Source organism: Pleurodeles waltl, chromosome 9, assembly GCF_031143425.1.
Source record: "Pleurodeles waltl isolate 20211129_DDA chromosome 9, aPleWal1.hap1.20221129, whole genome shotgun sequence".
NCBI lineage: Eukaryota > Metazoa > Chordata > Amphibia > Caudata > Salamandridae > Pleurodeles > Pleurodeles waltl.
Window position 1 is genome coordinate 395927171 of NC_090448.1, and position 27121 is coordinate 395954291.

The following is a 27121-nucleotide window of genomic DNA, read 5'->3' on the forward strand; positions in this document are numbered from 1 at the left end:
GTTAAGACCGACAACTGGCCGCCCTTCCAAGGGACAGAGTTCCACGACTTGCTAAAGCATTTGAGCAAACAACATTAATGAACCATTCCACATTAGCCACAGGCAAACGGTGAGGTTAAACACTTTATGTGCATGCTGAACAAGGCCCTCCAGATCGACACACTGGTGGCAGCTGACCCAGAACTTAGTCTCTAGCTTTTTCTAATGGAGTATCGTGGGAGTTCACACTGTACCACACAACAAGCCCTATGGTTGCTCATTTTGATTGGAGACAGACGTGATACCCTTCCAACCTACCAAAGCTGGTGGCCACCCCCATAATGAGAGACTTTGTGTGTCTGATGATGACTGATTGAACTTTACACCAAGTTGGGGAGGAATGTAATGCGTAACTCTTGTTTATTTCTTGCCCTTGCATATGCACTTTCTACATCCTCTGGCCAGGTGTGGCCAGAGGCTATAAATAAAAGGGGGAAAGACTACACGTCGTCTTCCACCCGAACTGCATACTGGTGTGTGTGTATACGATTGCAGCAACAGGTCCTATGCCGCAGTGCAGTCCTGCCTAATCACTGACCATGCCCACTGTGCCCTTATACCCTCCATCCCGTGGCTGCTATCTCTCCTAATGCAAGGTCTCCCTCCCGTGATAAATATACTCATTCGTAACTCTGTCACTCTCTTTATGGCCGTTCCAAGATGTCAGTCGGAAGTGGGGTAGGCAGGGGTGCCACCTGATGCTCTGGCCTTCCCTTTGAAACCTCTTGTACTGCTCATGGTCGCTACCTGAACCCCTGAACGCATACAGAAGTTTGTTAGTGGGATAAATGGTGGGCAAGAGGTTAATACTGTGATATCACCGGGGTCAAAGGATGAAGGATGTCACTTCCCCCACGATCTCGCGTTTTGATGAGCTGACGTCAATACTGCCCGTTCTCTTTATCCCGGATGCCACGTTCTCCTCCCCGATGCCTGCTCTCGCCCGGTGACTGCTGTCTCACAGTGCCAGTTTCCTGATGCCTGCTTTTCATGCTCTTCCCGATGCGTTAGGTTGCTACTTTGTCAGTCCCACCCAGACACCGGTGGTTTATGAATTTCGGTATCCCCTGAGTAAAGCAGCTAAGAGCGCCACTTGTCCCGCGGGTCCTCGTCCCTGTCTCTCCTGATTTCTGTTATTGCTTTCTCTGTGATACCTCTTCCCTCTCCGTGTGCCCTTTCTCTCTTCCTGATTCCCTGATCCCTCCTCTCCTACCCGTCACCGGACAAAGCTGCTTTACATCTGCCACAGGCACTCTCGCCCTATCCTAACACTTTCCCATTCAGACGGGACTTGGCGGCGGCAGGGGCCACTCTACAGCCAATGGGCGGGCGGACCCGTGACGACGGCTATTCCGGTTGGTCACTCTTGATGACGGTAGGAGTTTGGAGTTCCCCACGTGGGGGCGAATGCCCATTGTGATGTCACACGAGGAGTGAGTGAGCGGTGCTAGGGCTGTCAGTCAGGACCAGAGAGCGCCGGGGACAGCAGCAGGAGGTGAGTACCTGAGATGCACTGAGAGCTCTCTCTGCGTCGATTGTGCTTGGGCGGTGTGTACTAACGGCGCAGGTCGGCACAACTGTACCATCTGTGAGTAGCTCTGCTCAGTTTATCACTGCCTGTGTTCAGCGCTGGTCGCGTGTATAATTGTGGCAGGGAAAAAAGGTGTCCTATGGGAGACTTCCCTTTATCGATTCATACTACCCAGTTGGGGTTGGGGGGTCTAAGAAGACCGCACACTTGTTCCTGCTTTACCTCCACTGTGACCCACTATATCATGTAATATGTATTCACGAATGGGACCTACACACAGCGTTGCTCGTGTACCCCATTTCTGACTGACGGAGTCCCTTCTTGTTTTAATATTGAAATATTGAAACTCATGCATTGCTAAGCCAAAACACCACGGTCTTGTTTGGCAGCATTCTTTGATATGTTTTAGTAACAACTATTTCACCACCAAATGCATATCCGTTTTGCAGCAGTATTTACATGCATGCATTAATTTCCAATGTCGCATTTTAATGCATTTCCAGTGTAGTAACTCGTACATAGTATTGCCTGTGTAGTGGCATTCAGCGCCTCTTGTTATTTCTGGGTATGTCTGAACCCTATAGTGCTTTCTCGGTGCACCCCTACCCTGACCTCCAAGCGCACACTTATTTGAATGCTCCAACAGAGAACTTCAATCGTGGTCTCTGTCTTTAACTGTCATTCCTGAAAGTATAGGTACCGTACACACGCACAGCTCTGACAGTGCACGTCAGTCCCGTCCGGTGGCATCCTCAGTTAGTGTAACGGAGACCCACATACAGCTCCGGCTGTGCATCAGTCGTGGCGCACATCATTCTCTAAGTGGTGTTACGTGGGCACCCACATGTCGCTTTGCCAGTGTTTCTCAAATGTGGAATGCACTATCGTGTTGAGTGTAACTCACGTTTTATCCACAGGGCCGACTTTAGCGCTGGTTTAGCAATGATTGTTGGCGCCCCATTGACCACCTCCGCCACGGATTCCCTCACTACCACCCTTTAACAGTGCCCCTCAAGTCTCCATAACCACTCTCTCTCATATGCATTTAATTCATTTCATGGTACCACTCATACTAGTGTAGGGTGTCAGCGCACTTTACAAACACACAATAATAAGAATTGATTTCTACCGTAATGAACCCTTAATGCAATATTAGGATAACGAAAGACTAAGCTATAATCTATACCTTGCAGCGTGCATGCAGATCTCTGATGACAGTTAGCTCAGTGTTCAGTATTAGGAGTTTAAATTATAAACTGCAAGTAACAAAAGGAGCTCCCTGATAAAAGCAGTAACCCACTAACCTATTTACATGATATGCACTTTGTGATCTGCATGGTACTAGTTCTTTACGGTAGGTATATTAACCATCTGCGCTACCTTAGGAGGAGTCAAAACATCTACAAGACAAACCTCAGATCTCTCTCTAGGAAGAACATTAATCACCAGAGCTTTCATGAAATTGTTATTGTTGCTTGAAAATTGCTGGGGGCAGGAAAGCGGCAGCAAGTGTTTAGAACCATTTTATACTTACAAAGACAGCGCCCCTACCCGAAGTCAGCGCCCGGTGCTGTGGCACCGGTCGCACCGCCCTAGAGTTGGCCCTGACTATCCACATACGTGTCTTCCAGCGCATCACAATCCAGGCTTGCAACACTCCGTTAGTATAGCCTAGAGCCCCACTTACGCCTAACAGTGTACGCCTCTCTTTAACTATAGCCCACTGCTCTTTCTGTCTGAGCGGAAGTATCGCCCGGGGACACACACGGCTTCCTTATTTTGGCGGTGAGTGCCTGGCGGCCTTCACCTGGTCAAATATTGGGTGACGCACACATTGAAGTACTCTGGGCGATAATGGAGCCCAGTGGAGGTGGTCCCTCAGAGTGTGGGTCCTCAGGCCCCAGGGTTTCTGCTCAGATAGTTTTCTGTCATGTCTGCAGGCCCGGGTCGAGGAAGGTGTTGTCGTCGTGTATTGTTGGTTCTCATCGTTACCGGTCCGTCTTCCAGAGAGAATTTCAAAATCAGCAGAGGCCAAGCATCAAACCAAACGGACGAACTGATACTGGGAGGTCTGGGCACAGCGAAGGGCGAATAGTGCATTAAAAAAATATATATATATATGAATAACTGCAGGAGCCTAGAGTTATTTCTTAGAAGCGTGTCAACAGTGCGTCCACTGGGGTCGCCGAATATTAAGTCTGCCTAGTTTTGATTCCACCTCATGTCTCTCTTTCAGCACCCTACACTTCCTGTCTCGTTATCTCACTCTTACAGGTCATTTTTCATACATGCTTTCTCGCATTGTCACCGTTTTCCTAACTTTCCCTTCCTCCTTCTTTCTCCCTTTCCTGCCTCTCTCTGCTTTTCGGCGGGCCAAAGTCTGACCATGAAAAAATATGGATGTTGGTCCCAAAATGACTGCTGGTGCCCATCACTTACAATTACAATCGTAACTTAAGCTCAGACAGCAGCTTCCTTAGAGACTTCATCAGGGCCTCTGAAAATGAACAGATATTTAGGAAATGTGCATTTTGAAGGGAACTGTGAATATCATTTTAATGTTTGATATGTTAAATATGCTAATGTGAGAAAATAGATGGTTAGGTGTAAATTACATTTTGCCAAAATGTATTTGACGATATATGCGCATTGTGCTTCAGAGTGTAATGTGGCATCAGTTCCCTCAATTGCAATATGTCTTTCATTTCTTTTACTTGATATGCTGGATTTATTGGCATATAGAAGAGGCAGAGATCATAGTTTTTTGCCTTTCATTCAAAACTACCCATCTTTTCTTACATGCAGTGTTGTGTTTGGTATATGTTTAATGTGACAAATTGGAAAGCGCAAGCTGAATATGAGTCGTAGTTTACATGTCTTAGAGTGAAGGCCCTTAAGCCCCGTTCCAGTGTCTTAGCGTCCTTAAAGTATTTGGATTTAAAAAAAATAATTATGAGGAAATATGGTGTTGTTTTAGGTGGTCCCATGTAAATAATTTTCACACAAGGATGTGGCTCGCATGAATAATCTGAAGTCTGCGACGATAGATTGCCTAAGGGTGAGTGCTGGCGTAAATGTGGATACTTGGTCATTTGGAGTACAAATGCAGAAACTCTGTTTTGGAGCTGTCGAGTTTAAGGGTGCTCCAGGCTAGCTACTTTTACGGCCCTTGAAGAGTCTTGTGTCTCGTGGTCTGCGAGTTTGTTCTTGATGAATCGGATATAGATATCAAAGGGAACAAAAGATTATGGTTCTTACCGAACGAGCATACTGTGTTGGTGCTCCAAAGTAACGTGTTGTGAGGCACTAACCTCAGAGCACCACTTAGTGACAGCACCAAATTACTGCAAAAGTCAGGGAAAATGGCCTTCTTAAGTATATGGGGAGTGTTTCCACAGACATATTTCTATTTTGTCTGGACTGTTAACAATCTCGGCACCATTCTTGTCCGGTGTGTCTTGGTGTCAGAATGGGCAACATTTTACTGCATGTAGTTTGCCTGGAAGGAGATATGAAGAGGGTGTAGGTAGTCCAATAGTAGAGTACCTCAGAGAGGCTGATTGTGTTGTATCGCTGTGAGCCATTCCCTTGGGGGCATGTGTCACCTCCATCCGCTGCTTCTCTGCCGTCTACATATGTGCACACTGGTGGGCGACCAGAGCTAATAGGCCTTCTTTGTCACCTATTCTTCACGAGTGCTCCCCTCTCTAAAACTGGCGCATGACCCAATCTCAACTTATGTGGTGGGTGTTTTTACATGAGAGTAACACTTATTTTCACAATGTAAAATCATGTCACCTGGCTGATGTTTGATGGCTCATTGGATTAGCGCATATACTGAAGGATGCCTTTATGGTCACTGCGTTTATGGTCACTGTATGGTCACAGATTTCCATCCTTGTAGGTTAACTCAGTCTTTCCTCTTTCTGAGGTTTATGAGTATCATTGAGTTGGGTAACAACAAATGTCGGTTATCTGTCAACAGCACCAAGAGACCAGCTCATGTGGTATAATTTATTTATTAAAATTTTGCAGAGGCCACTGGGGTGCCTCAGAACCTCTACTTGAACTTAATTTTTATCATTCCACACCATGATTTCCCACTTTAAAATGAACTCACAGCAAAACAATTGTCAGGTTCAGTGCAGTTGTCATAAATCAACATTCCACACTCACCATCGCTCAGTGAGCGAGCCTGGAAGTTTGAGCAATCAAAATTGATCAAAATTTAATTATTCTGGCTCAATAGTATATTAGGCACGTCTATTCTTGCACTCTTGCTTGTTAAGTTTGAAATCGGACCAGACCAGAGAAACGTTACCCCATCTTTGCATGAAACAGAAAGTCACTTTATGTATCTTAGATCGCTGCTGTCTTTGATGTGACATGTTGAAGTAGCGAGGATGGTACGGAAGAGGATATGTGGCAGGGGGTTGGCCCAGGACTGACAGCTGCGGGTCATAACATGAAGTTGTGCGGTTCATTTTTTATTACTGTATCCTACGTTATTTTCGACTGTGAACCCAGAAGCAGTGCTGAGGTACACGACTCTGTTGCCTCTCCTTCCTGGCCAGGCAATGTAAAAGAACCCAAAAGAGAAAAAATGTGCCCAGAAAGAGAAGCCACACATTAAGACAGCGAGACACCCAAGTGTAAATCTCAGCGGCTTGTTTCTTACCTATAAATACACCGGAACAATATAAAATGCATGCAGTTTAGCCGAGAGACTGTTGACCCCTTTGGTTAGTTCCTGCGTGCACCCTTGGTGGCCTCTCCCTCTCTATGTTTGTCCCTGCCGCCTGAACTGACCTGCACGATGGTTGCATGCCACAATATCGACGTTGAAAATATTGTCTTAGAATAATATTGTATGCGCTACCCCGACTCACACACCCACCCCCATGTTGTAAAGTAAATAAATAATTAGTATCGATCATTTCACTGATACTTACATCAAGAGGTAAGTATAAGTGGAATTACGAAAAGTAAACACTGAATTACCTTGCAATGTAGTGGTTGGTCGATGTAATGGGAGCCATAATAGTGCGATGCAGTATAATGCCAACCACTGAAACAGTGCCTAGCCAACGTCAGAGGTTGGACATTTGGTCATTCAGGTAATGCTCGGCCTAGGCACCCTAGTTGTGCCACTGCACCTCTTTATTGACCCCATCACCTCCTTCTTCACAGTGCTTTGAAGCGCGCCATTCGTAACCAGTGTTAATGTCAAGATGTTAAGGTGGTGCTGAGGAGCCACAAGGCCACGCCTTCTATTCCCAGTCCCCTTCTTTTTGAGGTGTACCGCCTTATTCTAACCCAGAGGTCTCCGACAGGGAGCCGGGCAGATACTGCGGGAAGTGGCTCCCTGAAGTGCAGCCCGCACAGCATGTAATTCAGAGGGTCTAGCCATTTTGAAGTTGGGCAGTACTACACATCTCCATATCCTAGATGTGGCTCCTGCCAAACCAATAGCAAGGCCCCGCGTTTACACACAAACGTACCCTTTAACAGCCTGTGGTACTTGCAACACGACCACTTGTCTCTACCCTCAATTTAGCGGAGTCACATGCAGATTACTCGCTTTGCGAGGCCCACTCTATCGATCATACAGAACCTGTGAAAACTGGGCCAGGAATGAAGGCCAGCAATAGCGAGAGTGGATTTGCTAGAGTGTAGGACTGTCGGAGATAGAGTGGAAGTATGTGAGAACTGTATGTTAGGAGCCCTATACATACAGGGAGAAGATGCTGGAATGAGAGTGGAGGCAGGTAATGGGGTTGTTTATGTCAGACCCTGGGAGTTTTGTTTGCACATATGTATGTGTATTTGTTTAAATGTTCCTTTGTGCTCTTGTACACATATGTGAGCTATTAGGTATGTGTCGTGTATGTGACTGGTGTTGTGTCACTCCTTGAAAGACATTGTTTCACCTTGGAAGCCATTCATGGAGTCAGGGGGCACCAAATGTAGATAGTGCCCCAAATATAAGAAGTTAATCTCTGGCACGATTATGACTGTTCCTGACGTAATGTTGGCACTAGCATAATAATGGCACATCGTGACATACGTTGAGCATCCTTGGACTAATCATTGTGTAATGGCAGCTATCCTTGCCATATTGTGAGCATGATTGACTTAATTGCGGCCAATTTGATTTCCTTTGTGCCCGTAGGCACTTTCTGTTGTGACTGTTATTTCATTAGACATGTGGAGGCATTTTATGTTGATAAATCTTTACCTGACACTACTGTTAGTAACCCTAATCCAGAATCTAATAATCCATATGATTGACTACCAGAACAGCATGAGGGTAAGTATTTATAGGTAAGTGTAAGTGTATTTACATTCATTTACATTTAACTTGAAGACATATATCTTCAAGACATGTAGATATGGAGCTATGAATAGTAAATCGGTGCTTACTTAAATATGTTTACTTTATGATATGGTAATAATCAATACTCTGAATATATTTTGGTATGACAATAGTTTGTCTCCTAATATAGTGACATTCATGTGGGTAGTTGCTACTAGTAATCCAGGAAGTTGTGGTCACTATTGTGAGTGTATTTGATGTAGTTATTACGTTAGCAATGGTCAAGGCTATTAGTAGCTTTTAGACTATCTTCAGAGATCAGAAGTAGCCGTTCGTACAGCAAAAGTTGGAGGTTCCTGGTGTACAGTATCACATAGAGTCTGGCTTTAGTTGCAGGACAAAGGTTTCCATATTAGTGTGTTATGCAAGGGTGATTTGGAGAGGTTCGGGCATGGTGTCAGGCCTGCCTCCTTGTTGAACAACTCTACACTCCCGTTGATGTAGGTCCTTGCACCAGTTTCCTTTGTTTGGATTTGGTGGCAGGCGTAAGTCAGCATTTTCTGATCAAAGGGCAGTTGGGTTACAATTGGTAACAACGAAATGCATGTTTGGCTGAACTGCTGCTCTTGAGAAGGATACATGATGATGTGATGGGGTGGTCAAGGTTGTGGGAGTGTTTGTGTTGAATACCTTTATGAGGTTTTCTTAGTTGGTGATCGCAGTGATCTGTGAGATCAAAACACTGAAAAGGAAGGCTGCAGAAGGATTTTGGTTTTGTAATTTTGACGATTGCACTATGTTGTGAACAATGAATGCTTGTGGGTGAGTGGTGATGTCGTCCGTGGGTGAGAGGGACATTGAGATGCCGTGGGTAAGTCATAAGATCTGTAGTTATGGTTAGTTGGGTGTGAATGAGTCGAAATGCGAGAAGTGTGAGTGCAAGGAGGTCTGTGGTGCTGTTGATGGACCTTTGAGCAAGGACTGAGTGATATGAGTGATTGATTTGACTTGTGGTGTAACAGACTGATGATGTGCGGCATGAGTGGCAGTAAGATTGTGTTTGCGAGAAGACTTCTGATTGACTAATCAGTGATGGTGGGTGTGGTTGAACATACAGAACCGTAGCAAGGATGCCACGGACCCTGGCATAAGCAAGGGAAATGGCCTCTTTGACTGCTGTTGGGGTGGTAAAATATAGTATTGTCAGGGTTCAACTGTCCCTTCCGACCATAAGACCCAGTGTCACTCCACCTGGTCCACCAATGGCAGCTACCCGCTAGTAAACATATAAGTATCTCTGGGCAGCGGTGTTATGAGTGGCTGAGGTGGTGTGCATTGGGTGGCTCTGAATTAATAATGTTCCGAGTGCCAGAGGATGGGTAGATGTGTGATTTGAGGCACTGAGATTGGTAGGCATGGTGATGTGGAACCAGAAGCTGTGATTGGTTTAGGAAGTACTCGTAGTGAGACTCTAGGTCACGTAGTGAGTGGCTGTGAGTCACTTGTGCATGGCTCAAGCAGCAGATATTGCGCGTGGAAGTGTTCAGTGGTATTGGATGCTGCTATGAATCTTTATTTTGTGAGCAGTTATGGGTGTTGGGAGAGTGGCTACAGTGGATGGCACTGGTCAGTGGCGTAAATGGCAGCGGTGATTAGTGTTCTAAACATTTTCTAAGAAGTTGTCACTGAACATAAACAAAACAAAGGATTCGAAAGAAGTGAATGACGAAATCGTGAAGTTGTGTCGCATTTTGTCATATGCTTTTCGGGAAAGTCAACATGTTGATGTACAGAACATTCCTCTTTTGGGGGGAAGACTCAGTTAACCTCTTGTTAAATTAATTAGATCGAACAACATGTAATCATTCGTTGCCATGTATTAGGTAAGAAATAAGTGAAAATACCCCTCCCACCTCTCTGCTGATACACTGAGGCAAGGGGGATGAAGTCCACACGGAGAGTGCAAGATATCCTACTCAACCCGCCCTTTGTTGTGCATTGGAAAATTTAGGTTTAAAAAAAGAATGCGTGCCTCTCCTTAAAGAACCTGTCAGGATGTCTTCATTGAGTAGAGAGCCCTTGGCGCATCAGAGGAACTCCAAAGCCCTTGTCCGAGAGGGGCAGGTGGGCAAAGGAGGTCGACGTCCAGCACGGACCCCTTCCGGGTCCTTCCTCCTCAGATGTTCCGTGACCTGTCTGAGTGCGTGGGCAGCATGTCGCCTTTCCATCGATTGGGCTGAAGGACTGTTTGCTTTTACTGTAACCCCGGAGTCAACAAACTTGCGAAGCTCGTGAAGGTTGACACAGAAGGAACTTTGCCCCATGTGTCCTGCATTCCTTGTCTCCTGAGCTCACCCACCGAGTGAAGTAGTCGCCCTGTGGTCCGCCTCTGCCAAACTTCTACTGCCGGCCAGATCTGTACCCACAAGGAAAGAGCCCTGGGTGCCTACTTCGGATTTGGTCCAAGAGGTAATGAGCCTTGATGGTGGAGAAGATGGTTGAGGTGACACTCTTGTCTTTTATTTCTTTATACAAGCTCAGCACAGATTTACAGGCGTCCCGACGCCGGGCACGGGACTCAGCCAGCCTCCACCCACAACACGCGCAGCGCAGGAATTAACAGACGACACGGAAGAGTTGAGATAATAACTGTTTTCCGAATTTCATAATTCCTCTGCCTGAACTATAGCCTCCTCTTTCTGACTTTTTGAAACTTTGGAACATTAAAAGACGATAGTCACCTCGGTGCAGTGCTTTAAATGGAAATATAAAGTGCAGGTACTCGCTATTTAAAGTACCTGTTTGCTTCTGAGAAGTGCTGGTACTCATCCGCTGTTATGTATTGGAGCAACGCTGACAAGTGCATGCACTCTCATATTCAAATTAAAGAAGTGCCGGTATTCAGTACCGGACAGTACCTGCCCAGTTAAAGCACTGCCTGAGTGTACATTTCTTGAGGCCTTGCATGGCCAGAGTCATTGCTCAACAATTCTGGGCCCATTCCTTGCACCACGCGCAGGTTTTGAAACTGACAGGCGATTCTACAGGTAGCTAATGATTTTGATTACTGCCCCCCCTACCCTCTGGTTCGGCCTTTGGTACCTCTGGTGCTGCCCTTCCTCCCTCTTCTCTAATGAAGGACCATTAAAAGAACGGCAGGAAAGTAAACTAAAAGGGACGTCCTGTTTACATTGTGCAGGGTGCGCTCCTTGCACGTTTCCAGCCCATCAGTAGCAAATATGAGATTGTCAAGGAGCTAGGTAAAGGCGCATAAAGTCAAAGCTGTGATGTCATCGGAGTTCAAATTGTGTGTGATGTCATTTCCGGTCCATTGGTTTGACGAACTGAAGTCCACGACGCTGGTGTCTGTTGGACATCAGCCTAGATGTGAGGAAGTTAATTAAGCAGGCTTTCGCAATCCTCGGATAAATTCGATTAAAGTAGCCCATATAAATTCGGGGTGGGGGTGGAACCAAATGCAGCACTGTGAAATAAAATACTTCAGATCAGAGACCTGGGGCGTCACGCTACAAGTTTATTTTCCAAGTGACACTGAGACAACTATCTGATCTAAAGAGAACTGTTTCAAACAACTATTATGCACAGTGTGAATGATTATCCCAACTCCAGTGGCTTACCTCTCTTTTGGCTGAAGTTCACAAGAATCACCATTTGGTGGCGCTAATTTCATTCATCCTTTGCCAGAGGTCAGACTGTTGAACGTGGCTTCTGCTTTATCAGAGTCCACGGCCCGACTGGCCTTTAAGGCAGTGCGACAGTGCCAGAAGGGCTGGTCTGACATGTCATTTTGTGGCAAGTTATTTTGCTTTTTTTTCTAGTTTATTAGGACGGTTTTTATTACTGTTGTTTCTCTATTACCACAAACATTGCCTGCAGCAAGAACAAATGCATGCAGTCTCTCATACCTTGCAAACACCTTGAGCGTGTCCTTACGGTTGAACATTGGCTCAATTTGCAAATGTAGGCTACTTTTCTAGCTATCGGATTCGCCACCTTTATTCTGGGGGCTAGCATGCAGTAGGCAGCTTTTTCTTCAGTGTCAGTTGAAGCTTTTTAAGATAATGAACAGCTCCTTGCTAACAAAGAAAACATATGCAGATTGTTCCTGGTCCAGTTACTTCCAAGTAATCTTCATTTCTCCAAGGCCACTGTCTAGGTTTTTCTAGTGGCAGTCCTGTTACTAGAAGGCGGTGTCCTTGGGTATTTGTTGTAAGGAAATGCCTCTTTTTGCATGTTCACCCCCACATCTTTGGACTAATGCTGGTTTATGGATGCTGAGAGTGCACTGAGGCCTGCTAATCAGGGCTCAGTGCCAGTGTTCTAACTCCATACAAAGTGTATGTTAAATGGGCTACCCCCAATTGGCAGAGACTGGCTTACTTATAAGTCCCTAGTATGTGGTACCAAGGGCATTTAAAGCAGTGTGTCCACCCAGATTTGCAGCACTGATTGTTCCTCCCTTTGTGTGACAAAGTACAAAATGGCTCCCAGCCAGCCACTGCAGACTGGAAGGGTAGTGGTAACACTGCTAGTTCGACTTTACCATTCAAACCAATCGCAAAGCCCCCATTCCCCTTAACAATATATGTAAGTCTCTCCTGAAGACGGCCTATCGAGCCCTAAGGCAGGGAGGTGTATATTATTATGGAAGACATGTACCCCTTATAAATGTCTTAACAGCAACACTTCTAAATTGCTGTTTTTCTGTGGGAGAGTTAGTAGACCTATTTGCTAACAGGTTACCAGCTGACCCCTCAGCCTGGCTAAAGTCTGACTGGAACTACTTAGATGGGTACTGTAAGGGATCAAATTAAACATGACATTAAATTCGACTTGATAGCCAAGTCAAATTTAATGTCACTATTAGAAAGTTGCCTCTGTGTGACCCAGTTTGTCCAGTGGTCTCACAAGGTCACTGGCCATCAGACAGATTTCTGCCTTCCTGGGGAGTCGTGTGACTGACTCCCCTGCTTAGGAACAATAGCATCCTGCTACCAGGTGAGGTGTCACCTCCGCTTCACAGGAAGCCACTCAGGGTGTTAGCCCAAGCGAGCTTTAAAGGCACCTTTGGTGGGCAAATGGCAATAACAATCCTTAGGGGCTGCTCTTTGTTCAGGTAGACAGGCTGGCGGTGGAGACAGAGAGGGGAGACCAGTTCCCAAATTGTGTGCAGCCCACAGGTAGCCACAACTCTAAAGTGGGCTACCAAGCTCCTAACATCTGAGGAAGGGTTCAGCCATCTGGAGAGTGGGGAGGATAGTTCACTCTTAGATTGCTAGATGCCGCATATAGCTAGAAAGTCAACACAGGGCGGGAGGGAACCTGGTAGCCCATTTGCTAGTGAACATATCATCCCCCTAGGGTACTTTCTAGGTATAAATATGGTACCCTGAACCTCAGATCACTCTGGAACAATAAGAAGGACCAAAGAAGGACTGTCCTGCTGACCCCTGGACTTGGCAATGAGAGTCTCTATCATGTGCTGCATTGCACCTGCTGCACCTGGGGCTAGGAAGGAGAGGACTGGGCTTGTGGCTCCTAGCTTTTGGAAAAGTCATTCTCAAGCCCCAGATGAAAGAAATGACTCCAAGCACCAGTCGGTTGACCCCTTGGAACCAGCACCAGGGCCATCAAAGCTGAAGTACCCCAACCTGGAAAGTCAGTGGCCATTCCAGAAGAATCATAGCTGACTGATGCTGGGTACCCCAGGAGACTGATCCTCAATGGACAAAAGTTTCTGCCAAGTGAGCTGGACCTGGGAGTGGCATCTGAGTCCAGATTGGTCATCGAAGAGGGACACCAGTCTCCACCAGGGGATATCGCTGGGGCAGCTGTGGAAGGAGACTGGTAGCCCAGCTGCAGCTGGCCTTCTACTATCGCAAAGAGGACTGCGAGGGACCCTGACCTCTGTGGCCAAAGTCGCTGCACCTGACCTGTGGACCTAGCAATAACCGCAAAGGCCCCCTATTGACTGCACAGCACCCAGAGCATCCTTGAGCATCTTCCATCTCCTGCATCTACAGCTTTAGGACCACTCCAATGAAGTCTCTGGTGATATACTGTACAGTTTGGAACTGGACTGGAAAAAGCTTTGGTAGTCAACTAACTGACCAAATACTCCTTTTTAGCTCCCTAGACCTCCATCCCGTCGGATGTGGTCACCCAAGTCAGACTAGAGTAGTCAAACACAACTCTTTCAAACTTTTCAAAAGTGTACAAACTTTACAGTTCCCATTGCATGTTTGCAGTAAAACTGTAATTTAAGTTTTCTTTAAAAATCTCTACCTCCAGAACACTCTGGTGGATTTTGCTCATCTTGGGCTCTAAAAATTCATAGAAAATATAATCTAGTTTCATAAATTAGTGTCAGATTTCTTTCATGTTGTGTGGCTTTCTTATTTCGTTGTTTTGTACTGTTAAATGCTTTACACCAGTTCTTTAGTTTAAGCCTTGCAACTGGAAGCCATAACTACCTAGGTTTGAGCTTAAGTACTTTAGAAACAAGCCTGGCTGGGCCCAAGATAGTTTTTGCAAGTGTTATTATGCAATACGGCGAACAGCCATACCACATAGTACACCCAAATCCTCACAACTAGCATATGACAGAAAGTGCAGTGCTGGCAACTACCTATCACCCTTTTAAGGAAAGGGAAGGGCTTACGTTAGAAAGGTGGGGACTTACAGGATAACTTTATATTTTTTCTTCATTTTTTTAGACCAGAATAGGGGAATGGGTTCTGTGTAATAAAACAAAATCTCACTTCTGTTAGGACTGGGACAAGGAAGATGGACAAGGCGATAATGGGCAGACCCTTGCGGTCATGCAGCTGAAGGTTCAACACTCCCCTATGCAAGCACATTGAATGGCAGGTGTATCACCAGATCTAATGAAAGGGACTCTCCACACATGGAGAGGAAGCAAGAGTTTGTGTAAAAGTCCCTGCATTCTATTTTTAGCATTGCAATTCTGCCTCTGTCCTTTAGGGACAATGTAGACACTTCCTCGGTTTGAAGTGATTTCTATATGCATTTCATGTGTTTTAAATAAAATCAGAATACATTTTGTTAATTTGCCCAATTTTGTATTGACTTTAACTTAGAAATACTGGGTACGCTGGGAAACACTGGCCAAGTGGCACCCCTAGGGGCCTGTGAGACAGGAGAAAGGCAACAAGAGGAAAAGAGCCCCATCAAACAAACAACTCCGGGAGCGGTGGAAGGTTGGCGCAATTCACCAATTGGCCCTTGAAAACCTGGATTGGTGTTGTTACACCGCTTAACCTTTCTCCAGTTCTCCCATTCATGACCCCTCTAACAACGCTTTCCATTAGAGGTCATAGGTTTCACAGCAACAAATAATGTTGAGAACAGCCAAAGAAACAGGTGTGACAGTATGTAGTGGAAGGATTGAAAATGACAATTTTGAAACTATACAAAACTGGAATTGGAGCACTAAACACATGCGATATTCATTCATCGCAGAGCCCACAATTTTCCACTAGAATCCCTAGACATGTTTCATGCCCGGCTACAAGAGAAGGTGAGCACATGCATGGTACCCAACCCTGTGGTGCAGTTGAGACAATAAAAATACTATTAGGGTGCAAACCATTCTAGCTGCAATAACACTTTCCCAAGAAACCGGGAATAAAATTCTCCACCATGTTGGCCCTGGACTAGGTAAAAGACTGTAGTATTCCTGAGTCGATGTGTTGATAAACTAGGTCGAACTGAAAAGGTGAATGAGATTGTGATGGGAAAGCGAATGAGGTCGCAGGAGTCAGCTTTTATAAAGATCCTCCAACCAAGGAGTTTGTGTCCCCATTGATGCTTTGGAAGGCCCATATGAGGGAGACTGTCCTTCAGATGAGAAGGGATGCTCCAAATATGGCTTGCCTTAACCGGCTACGTTTCCGAGAAATAAGCAAAACACACTTGTGGGAATCTCCTAGCTTTCATCCACAGAGGACGCAGAATCCAAAGGTCCATCTCCATCACTGTATCCTAGCTTTCTTCACTCATCACTCCCAACAGCACTGCAGGGGGGTTTAAGCGTGCTGATAAGCACATAAGCCACATATGTCACGCCAGAAGACAGGGCAATCAAGTCACAGCCCAGAGGCGAGAGTGGATTTTGATTCTCAACATATGGTTCTACCAAAACTGGGTCGCACCAAAACGAAAGGTAATAGACATGAGAAGTTGCATGTATTCCAGAGAGATTGTGAGTGAGGGGCAGCCTAGAATCCACTGCTAGACTGAAAAAAAAGTTCTAAACTAAAGCTTTAATTTTGCCTTTTCCCTTCCCATTGAAGGCGGTCTGAGAAAGCTACTCATGATTTCCGGGTGAAGTTTTTTTTAATCCATTGAGGAGCTGTATATGGCCAGACCATTGATTGTTGGACAGTTAAAAGGTCCGTCACAGGCACATCCGCAGCATGTCCGGTCTTGCCTAAAGACCTAATGAAAGAGGACTTCTAGCTCCCCGCCAAAAAGTCTTGGACAGGTAACAAAGGTGTCTGGTGGCAGTTTCTGTGGCACTCTGGTCTCTTTCGAGCAGACCTGTTGACCTGTGTGTCACTGAGGAACTCACAGGTTGCAAAACGTGTTAGAGAAGCTTGCAAAATGGTCTTCTCCCTTGCAGTCTCCTAGCAGCGCCAACATGGCATTGCTGCTCCGTCCAGCTTGCCCACAATTAGTGGGTTGGTGTTTGTTAGTGTAGAGGGGAGGCGTCTTTGGCATGTCTGTTGTTAGTGAGGATTCACAAAGTGTATGACCTGGATTCAAGAAACAGGGGAGCACTGTACACAGATCATGACGGGATAATATCAGTTTAAGTGACCCTGCAAGTGTACGTCAAAGGGGTATTGGAAGTCACAGAGGAATTATTGGACTAAAACGAGACACGAAGACTCACGCCAAGTGCCTCTTGTAAGGTCACAGGACTCTGAGGTGCTTTTCAATGGCCTTATCACATAAACCTGGATATCTTTTACTTCTGTTATTGCACCAGAATGCGAAGGAAGTGAAAGAGCTAACACAAACGGGATCTGAGGGGGTGACACGGTTTACTAGCAGTCTTAGACTAAGTATACCAATTGTTAGCCCTATCCGTCTAGGAGTTATATTTTTAAATACTTTTTGTGTGTACGTAGCATGGTTGGTTAAAAATGACAACAGGGAAGTATAAGTAAAAATTCCTGTTTTGCCTGAATGACGAAGGCACAGGCGTCCTTGGTAGCTTACCTCCTCAGTATGCTCCAGGGCGCAGATTTATGGAGGGATTGTGCCATTCCAATGCCACATTAGCATAATATTTTTAACGTTAATGTGGCTTTGGAAGGGGAAAATCGCTGCACTATATTTACAAAGTGGCGCAGTGCTTGCATTGGGCCACTTTGTAGCCCCTTGTGCCACAATATGCCTGCGCCAGGTATAATGTATGCAAGGGGGGTGTTCTGGTGCTAGGTTGGCAGTGAAAATGGCACAAAGGAATCTGTGAGATTGCTTTGCGCCAATTATATTGGCATTTTTTAACGCCTACTAAGTGCAGGCGTTAAAAAGAGGCTGCCATTTATTACAATGGGCCTCTGGGTGCTTTGCAGGATTAGCATCATAATGTTTTACGCTAATCCTGCAAAGTGCAGGACTAACGTAAAACATTATGACACTAGTCACCCTAACTACCGCCATGGTGCGCCGTATTGTAAATACGGCGCAACCATGGTGGCGTTAGGGGAGTCGATAAGTGTGCAGCGCCACTTTTCATAAATATCCCCTTTGGTGTTTTTGGTGGCTGCCATTGGTGTTCCATAAGCAAAAAATCAATGGAAACTGCCTTTATTTGGGACACCCTAAGGCCCAGATTCATACTTTTTGCAGTAAAACTGCTCAAATGCAATTTTGCTGAAAAAAGTATAGCGCCGGCTTGCGTCCTTCCAAAGCGCCAGCCAGGTGCCATATTTATGGAATGCCGCAGCTGGCGCTCAGGTTGGGCTAGCGTCAGGAAAAAAATGCATTAGTCGTGTATGGTGGCGGTACGGGTGAAGGGGGTTTTGCCTCAAAAAATGATGCTAGGCTGGTTAAAGGCAAATAAATGCTGTTATCCAGCCTAGCATAGTCATTTCCTGACACAAAACCATCCATACCACATGACTCCTGTCTTATGGAAGACAGGAGTCATGCCCACCACCCCAATGGCGAGCACAGGGGACCAGGGTCCCCTTGGGATGGCCATTGCACCCAGTGCCATGCAGGGGGAGGCCATGTCAGGGCCCCCAATAGCACTTACATTTAAAAAAAAATACTTATCTATACTTACCCTACTCACCTGGGATAGGGTCCCCCATCCTCTGGTGTCCCTCTGGTGTGGGTGGGCGTGTTCCTGGGGTTTGGGGTGGGCACCTCTGGGCCCATTCCATGGTGTTTCACCATGGAAATGGGTCCACAGGTCCCCTAACACCTGATCTGACCCAGCAGTTAAATAATGGTGCAAAGCAGCTTTGCACCATTATTTAGCCCCTCCTCCCACACGTTCGTCATTGTAGCACGGGGGATAAATATGGGGCTCTGGGGTTGGCACAATGTTTTAGATGTGAACGCCTACCTTGTATCTCATTGATGCAAGCTAGGTGCACGCATCCAAAAAATGGTGCTAACTCCAATATTTTGACGCTAGACGTGTCTTGCATCAAAATATAAATATGGAGTTAAGTTTGCTCCGAATTTATGTTAAAAAGTATGCAACTTCAGCAAAATCATATTATAAATATGCCCCTAAGTACATCATCCAGCGACTGCAGATGGTGCAGAAGGCTGCTGCCAAACATTTCCTGGATATACAGAAACACAGGAGCTGCTCCCCTGTGAGAGTGGAAGAGTGTTGTCCTGCTGAAAAATACCCCAGAGCAGCTGAAAAATAAAATGGTAAGAAAGCTTATTATAATTTTCTTTTTCAGCAACCCGCCCTGAACCGAGTGTCAGGACAGGGCGGAGCAATTGCTGCTGAGTGGTAGCAGGGAACTGTGCACTATGTTTAAAGTGCACATGTCCCTTTGGCCAGCCGTCTTGTGACGGCCAGCCAGACGTGCATTTTAAACTTCTCTAACCCAGCTGTCTTAAGACAGCTGGGTTAGAGTTTTCACAGGCCCCCGTGCTCTTTAGAGCACAGAGAGAGGCTGCTCCCTCCAAACCTGCCACTTGTCTTATGCTGTTTAACAGCATGAGTTCAGCGTCATGATTGGATAGTGCTGTTTCCTGGGTCCAGAGCCTCGAGGAGAGAAGACACTAAAGCGAGGAGGATGTCGTGGCAAGTCAAGAAGGTAAGTGCCTTTTAAAAAAAAATATATTAATGCCGCCCCACCACTCCATATACAAGGCAGCCACCACTGCAGAAACATCATTCTGTTGCCCCGCTGTCAGAAACCTTCACTTGCTGCCAGTACTTACTTTTTATGTTTATGCCTTTTCTAATTCAGGCCCAAAATATCTGCAAAGCCTAATTTGTCCATGTGTCCTCTTTAAGCCTCTTAGATCCTCCAGGGCCAGACTGATTATCCCTCTATTTAGATGAGCCAGACACTCGCTTCTTCTCCCTCTTAGCTGCAGAGAATTGGAATGCAAGAACATCCTGTATCTCCTGCAAGAACATTGTCTGGTCTCCTACAAGAAGATCGTCTGGTCTCCTAATTTTCCTGCAAGAACATTATCTTGTACCCTGCAAGAACATCACTAACTTTGCCATCTGTGCTTAAACCGGCATTGCTCAGCACCAGTACACTGTAGTTTTGGTTAGCTATTGTGCTCTACATATCTTCATTCATTCATTCATTTTAGAGATGTTCGCCTCACCCCCATTTTTCTATCCGTGGTATCATTGGGTTTGCCCGCTGCCTGCTAATGTCCCTCCTTGGTGCCACCCAGTCATGGTGCCTTCAGACCCACTGGTGCTTCTATGGCAAATGCAAGCGGCGGCAGTAGTGCCTGTTGTTTGCACAGCTGCTGTGTTACACTTGTCGTTGCCCCTGCTGCCATCTTCTGGTGATTGCTCTTTGTGTCATGCCATCAAGGCGCCTAGAGATTGGCTGTTGCATAGTTGCGTTCCTCCTTGCAGTGGAGTAGTTCTTTAGTAAAGTGGGCTAAGCGACTGGCGTCTGAACTTCAAACTGCAATAGTGTCAGGTTTCTCAGTATGATGTTGTGGTGATTTAACATTTTATGTGTCTTGGATCATCTTTGTGCTTACAGTGGACACCAGTTAATTTGGGGTGAAGTGACCTGCAGAGGACTGCTTGGTGAGGGGTTCTTCACAGAGTTTTATTTTCATTTCCTGTCTCTTTTTTTCTATCGTGCCGGTTCTTTTTCATCCCTGTTTTCTCCCTTGGTCACTGTTTTCCTCTCATTCTCTTCCCCCTTCATTCTCCCATTAATGACTTTCTCTGTCTTGCTCTGAGTCAAAGTCTGATGATGAAAATAAGCCGCATTCCCCCAAAATTAGTGCTAGTGCCCTCCACGTGCAACCACCAACACCAATTAAACACCAACTCCCACAGTAACCATCTGCATTTCACGGAGCTGCTGATGTTCCACTTTAGGAGGAATTAATGCTTTTTCCACCGTCCTAAATTGAACAATTAAACTTTGGTTTGTCATATCTAGCCTGTGATATGCTGAGAAGCCGCCTAGTCTGCAATGTACCTGGAAGTCCAAAGTTTCTTAGACGGCAGTCAGTTCATGTCGTCCTCACTTGTATGACTTTAAAGCTCGTGCTCTACTCCTCCGCACTCGTTCAAGAGATTTTTCCCCTCCCAGGGCCTCAATAGTCAATCTGGTGGAGACAGAGTTTGGAACTCATTTATTGTATTGCATTATAGCATTTGTATAGCGCTTACTACCCCTATGCAGGGCTTTGAAGCACTTACCCGTGCAAACGCAAGCTATCCATGTAGGGTGTGTAGCTGTAGGGGTGTTGTGTTTTTAGCAAAAATGGGACATTGCTTTAAAGAGTAGCCTTCATAGCCTTAGGGGCGGCGGAATGCTGTGTGTCTGAACACCAAAAAGACGGACAATCAGAGAGGGCTCAATACTCCTTAAGTAGACATGCACCAGGAAATGTTGCTGTTGAACGAGTAAGGGATAAACAAAGGGCAAGAAGGGCATTTATTTATTTACAGGCAGAGATACTGCCACCTGTTGAATAACTACACCTCATGAAGGAGGAAGGAAAAGGAAGAGCTTGCAACCTGACTAGGACCTACATAAACATTAAAAGATCCAGATTCTACCTAGTCCTGCCAGGCCAAAGGAAACCAAAATTGTAACCCATACATACCTCACGCTCCCGAAGACCCCCAGAGGCGGACAAACACCAGTCGGGTGAGCCTAGTCGGGTTGCGGCTCACATCCAGGCAGACTGGCACCCTGCAAATGCGAGGGTGGGAGTCTAAGCACTTGGTAGGCTGATGTCCTGGTAGGTCAGTAGTGAGTCGGACTGCCTCATGTTACCCCTACTGACCATACCCCTCCCTGCGAGCCCAGTGCTTTTCTCAGATTGCAGAAACAATTGCTCTCTCTAGTTTACATAAAGAGGCATCCTCCTGACCTTCTAGAGCTTTCTCCCAGGACAGCGTCTACTGTATTAGTACTGAATGACATTTCAGGGTGAAAGAGAGACAATATGGCGAAAAGAGGCTCACCCAGCTTCCATTGTTTCTGTTAACACAGCAGCATGGCACTGATTTGGTGGCTCTCATTTTATTCAGTCTTAGCCCTGCTCTTCTCTGGCCTGTGAGCCTTGTGAAAAACATTTTTATAAATGTGTCCACAAATTAACGTCCGCTCTGATCTTCATTGGCTGGTCCTTTCCAAATGAACTTTGCTTGCACCTCTAGCAAGAAGCCTTTGAACTTGAACACAGAGCTGCTACAGCAAGCTGTGGAATGTAGATAGCACAAATGGTTTCAAGTGACTATTTGAGGGAGAGAAAATCACTATGAAATTAATCACAGATGATTAATTGTGCACTACTATTTTTATTAGTGATAATTCATTAATTTGGGCCTTTTCTTCTGGAACCCCAGTGTTAAACTTAAAATATATTTTTATACTTACAAGGAGACCACATGCTCCCTTCCCTTAGCTTTGTATTTTAACCATCACATGCAATATTGAAATCACCCTTTTGTACTTTTATCTACAGCTCTGACCCCCAGTGTTTTTTTATCGTACCCATACCGCTTTCCTAATTGTTTGTTTTACCCTTGTGTAATCTTCTCCCATATTCCTTTCTTTAACCCAATCATAACCCTTACCGTGAATTCTAATTTAAGATATACACCAATAATTACCTGTACTTTATCCATTTTTCTCTTCCATGTTTTTGATCTGTTTTTTTGTCTAAGATATTTTATACTTCTAGGTTCTCTTATAGATGAAATGTGGCCTTCAATTTGAGGATGGACTGTCCTCTGATGGGGAAATGGGAGGAGGCCAAGTCTGATTTACATATTGGTCATTCATTTCTATAGTGAGATAGTGAGCAAAAAAAGATTGACTGGAATGTAGCAAAGACAGATTACCAGTGACTGAGAGTACTTCAGATATTCCATCTATCTTTTTTTTTCTTCCCAGTACATCAAGCTTTGCCTCCCACAGATAAAAGGGACACTGTTTGTCAGTTCTTCTAGAAAGTGGCAGCCTGTTTTGCTGTAGATGTATAGCATGTATAGCAAAGGTAGCGTGGGAGCCAGCTTTCCTAAATTATTGGTGGGGCCTAGCTGGTCATATGGACAGGTTCATTGCGGCGAAGGGTCTGGTTTGGCCCACAGGAGGCCTACACTCATGTGTCTGAAAAAGGAAAAGAGCAGTCAGCACGCATGCGTAGTAGACCTCAAGATTATCATTAAAATCCCTTACTTATTATTTTTGTGTAGAGCCAACCAAGCAGCACTGGCCACCCAAGCTGCAACTAGTTGATCCCATGAAGTAGGCAACAAGTGATTGGGAAAGAGATGTGGACTCGTAGCTATAACTGCCACCTTTGAACATGGAGAACCACGTTTGAATCCTGGATTCAGCTAAAAAATCTTGTGATTCTGGGCAAATTACTTAATCGGCCTGTGTCAAAAAAAGTTAAAAAGGAGTGAAATGTATGGTTATGTTGTAAAGTGCACCAAGTGCCTTGGGCCTGGTACATGCCAAAAAAGTACTGCAAAAAGTAGATGGATGTCTATTTAATATAGACAATAACGTCACTTCATCATTGCAAGGTCTGACGCAACTGTATCATACCCTGCTTTGCAGGCATATCTGAGGTGCAAGCTGCAATGCGCTCAAAAAGGCATAAAAATGTATGCTTTACAATGTGTGTTTTTCACGTTCATCTACCTGTCATTGCAAAGCATTAAATGTTTGAGGCAACACATGAGTATAAAAATAAATAATGCATCCATATGTTCTCATTCAATAATGATTGCTATGCAACAAAGCACAAAGGAATGCAAAGATTGCCTTAAGAAGCCAAGCACAGCTGATGTCCTTTGTATTTGGAACTCAACATTAATATCAGTGATGGCATATCAGGTCAAATACACTTATTCATGATACATTATGGATAGAGTGCCATGGGAAATGAGTGCAGTTGTATATGTTCAGAGGATGTTATGTTTAGGGCTGGCATAGCCCAGACATTTTGATTAGACCAAAATAATATATTTACTATCCTTACAGGGTCTTTCAGCCAGCACTTTTCATCTATTCATCTGACATTGTGTCATTCACATTTTTTTCCATCCACGGCAGTATACAGCATGGGGCAAAAGGTCAATCCACTTTAGCCAGTGGCTAATTTCACTGTGAGTGATGGCATTCTGTTTTATCGCAAGGCCACATTCACACGCAAAGTAGTTCCTTTCAGTACCAGGCACTACATTGCCAATGTGTATTTGTTGAGGCTCAAAACTGACTAAGATGAACGGCGACAGCCAACACTAGACCTAGAGGCTTTACCAGTGCTTGTTTAGTAGTGCCTTGAAGCAGCCTCTTGACTGTTTGAGTGATGCACAAAAACAACTAATGTCACAAACAGAAATATGAAAAGAACAGCTTGAATTTACTTTAATTGTGGTTAAGACACATATATTAAAGGGTAGTTTACTAATTAAAATACTTACAGATATAAGATTGTAAAACTAAGGAAAGGTAAGTTTAGTTGGTACATTGAAACAAGGCTTCTTCAATGAGTAAAACAAATGTTTTGCCTTTAACGTGGTAATACTTTGATAATAACGCCCAAACAAGCATTTGCAATGCAATAGGTCTCACATTTGCTTGAGTTAGAGATTCTGGCATTGTAAGTGCATAACTGGACTTTTCTTCCCATATAAAATGGTCAACCCTGCTGCACAATTTGGTCCTTTTTGGCACATAATTCCAGTGTCCTGCATAAAACTAAAGCAGTCCCATTTACCTTCTTCCTCTAGCTGCAGCAAAAAATATTGCCATTGTTTATTATATTTTGTTGTATTATTATTTTGGGGTCCCCCCCAACCTAGTGTGGGGACCCAGAGATGACCTACACAGAAAGAGCAGGTCGTGTGGTGAGTTCTGGGCAAAAATGTTTTGTAAAAGGAATGCCCTGCAAAGCATTATGGTGCGAGTTTATGAGTGCAGCAAATATTATAGTATCTTGACTGTAATGCTCAGAACAGCCTCTAGAAGACACCACTATAATAATAACATTTGTAAGAAAAATGGTAATGCAACCATACAGCCAGCCCCTAGAGGGCTTAACAACATGAAAACAGAATGGCAGAAAATTATGCAGTGTAACCATATGTTCTTCTTTGCTTCAGACTGAGAGGGAACCAAGCTAAAGGAATGCAAAGAATGCAGCACTCTTAGTCTGAGTAATGAATTTATTAAGGCACTTCCCAGGTTTCATATACACAAAGAGAACAATGTGAGCACTTAATGTGAATGCAGCCACACACATGCAACTTTTAAAATAATCACAGCAGTGGAATAATAATAATAAAAAAAATACGTAATACATCAACAATGAATATATATGCATTGACTACGCATATTTATGCATGCACACAGTTAAGCTAGATATTAAGAATTAAAAATGCATCACCATGGGGATTGAATCCAATATCATCCTTGTCTGCCAACATCAAGCTGTGGAACCTGTGACAGCTCAATGTCAAGCTTCCTCACCTTATATTTCTTAAACAAACTTAAGAGGAAGGTTCTAGAAACCCCCCTCCCATCGAGTATATGTAGCACTTACCCATTTTCAGGCCTAGCAGGCATACTGCAGTACTATTGCAAACAAGGCCCTTAAAACATAAACTACTCCCATCTGTAAAACAAAAGTTCCAGCCACAAGAGTGCTTAAAAAGACACTGAATGGTGGGAGAGGTTACTATTTTGGGGTCCCGTCAACCCATGGTGGAGATCCAGAGATGAGCTAGACAGAAAGAGTGAGTTGTGCTGAATGGGTTGGTGGTGGTCCCATTGCTGTAGGGCTGAATTATGAGCAAAAATGTTTTGAAAAAGAAATGCTCCACAAAGCATTATGGGACAAGTTTTCTGAATGAGGTGAATTTTGTAGTATCAGCTCTCCTGCTGTGCTGGGAAAGTCACTTTGAGGATTTCTGTGTTTATTTCTGTTTTAAATGCTCCATTTTAAATATTTTTCAACTGCTAAACTTGTAAAGTGGTCCTAATGTAAAGCGCTCCTCTGATCGAGGTCGCGCTGTATGAAACTTCACGTAGTCATGTAAATCACTTCTCTGATCGAGTTCACACTATATGAAACATCAGCGCTCCTCTAATCAAGTTTTTGCTAAATGCATTAAAAAAAAATAATTAAATACAGTTTTTTTGGAAAACCTCCAGCTTGCAGCCTTTTTGCGCAAAAACCATAAAGAAATGGGGGTATGTCCAAAACAAGGAAGAGGAAGAAAAAACATATGGTCACCCAGCAAGAAGCAGCGAGACAAAAGAAAAATATAGGCCCAGATTTATACTTTTTTAGCACCACATTTGCATCATTTTTTTGATGCAAAATTCGCGCAAACTTACAAAATACAATTGTATTTTGGAAGTTTGTGCTGCTTTTGCATCAAAAAATGGCGCAAATGCAGCGCTAAAAAAGTATAAATATGGGCCATAGTGCACCACACTAATGTACCAGGCCAGTCATGCAATAATCCATGTAACAGGGTCAGCCTGCAAAGTGCAACAAAGCAGCCTCAAGGCCAGACAAACGTAAAGCATTTATTTATGAAATCAAAGGTATTTTGAAAGGCAGGCCGGGGAACGAATGAAAGTGATGGGTGTAAGATGGGGATGGATGAAGCCCACAGAGTAGGTTACAAGATGTCAACCTAAAAAGTAAGAAATGGCTTGCAAATTCATCGTTATGTGTGTCTCTGACTGCCTGCAGTGTCCTTTAGATGTGCATTTTACTCTAACCCCAGGTGTATAGAAAACAGACACCGGGCAGTACAGGAAGCTGGAGCTCACCTCTCTTGGGACACCGTCTCAACCTCTTCTCTTCTTGCAGTGCTTCCTCCCTTCAGCCAGGTCTGAGCAGGATACATAACATAAAAAGCCCAGGCCTCCAGGCCGAGCAAGTCAGTGGTGGGGCCCCGGATCCTAGAGTCCCTTTAACCTGACACCTGTAGGAGGGAGTAGTTATCTGTAGTCACGTTTGCTCAATCTTGATGAACGGATAGACACTTAGTGGTGCTGGAACAATTTTCTGATTAGGAGTGCTGCCATCAATGTTACATCACACAAATTGTAGGGATCGTGAAATATCCAAGCGCCACACAAAGAACAAGTGTTGCAAATGTATTCAGCAAGAGAGTGCTAAGGGTGTGTGTAGCTGCTGATGCATTTTGGAGCATGCTATCACACATACATTACTAAAGCATGGTGTGGTAGGACACTGTCATTTATAGACAGCACACTTTCCATTGAAGTAGCCACTACGTGCGAACAAGCATACAGTTTTACTGACCAAATAATATTGTGCACAAATGGTAATGTGTGGAAATCAACTTTATCATTTATGCATTACCAAGTGGAAGGTCTTGATTTGTTTCATCCAATTAAAATCTTTCTTTCCTTCACACTTCAGAATTATAAAAAACATGCTTTATTTTTGCTCTTCTAACAGCTAATATACTCTAAAATATTTATGCA

General features: G+C 44.6%; 2 protein-coding genes across 2 annotated transcripts in view; both read left to right on the forward strand.

Annotated features, from left to right (window-relative positions):
- Positions 1-1459: 1459 nt before the first annotated feature.
- LOC138259390 (prospero homeobox protein 1-like) overlaps positions 1460-27121 on the forward strand; it is a 65578-nt gene continuing 39916 nt past the window's right edge. Inside the window, exon 1 of the mRNA XM_069207101.1 lies at positions 1460-1534. The gene's annotated coding sequence lies outside the window, so the exon portion shown is untranslated. The remainder of the gene's footprint in view (positions 1535-27121) is intronic.
- LOC138259662 (prospero homeobox protein 1-like) overlaps positions 10279-27121 on the forward strand; it is a 43343-nt gene continuing 26500 nt past the window's right edge. Inside the window, exon 1 of the mRNA XM_069207530.1 lies at positions 10279-10355. The gene's annotated coding sequence lies outside the window, so the exon portion shown is untranslated. The remainder of the gene's footprint in view (positions 10356-27121) is intronic.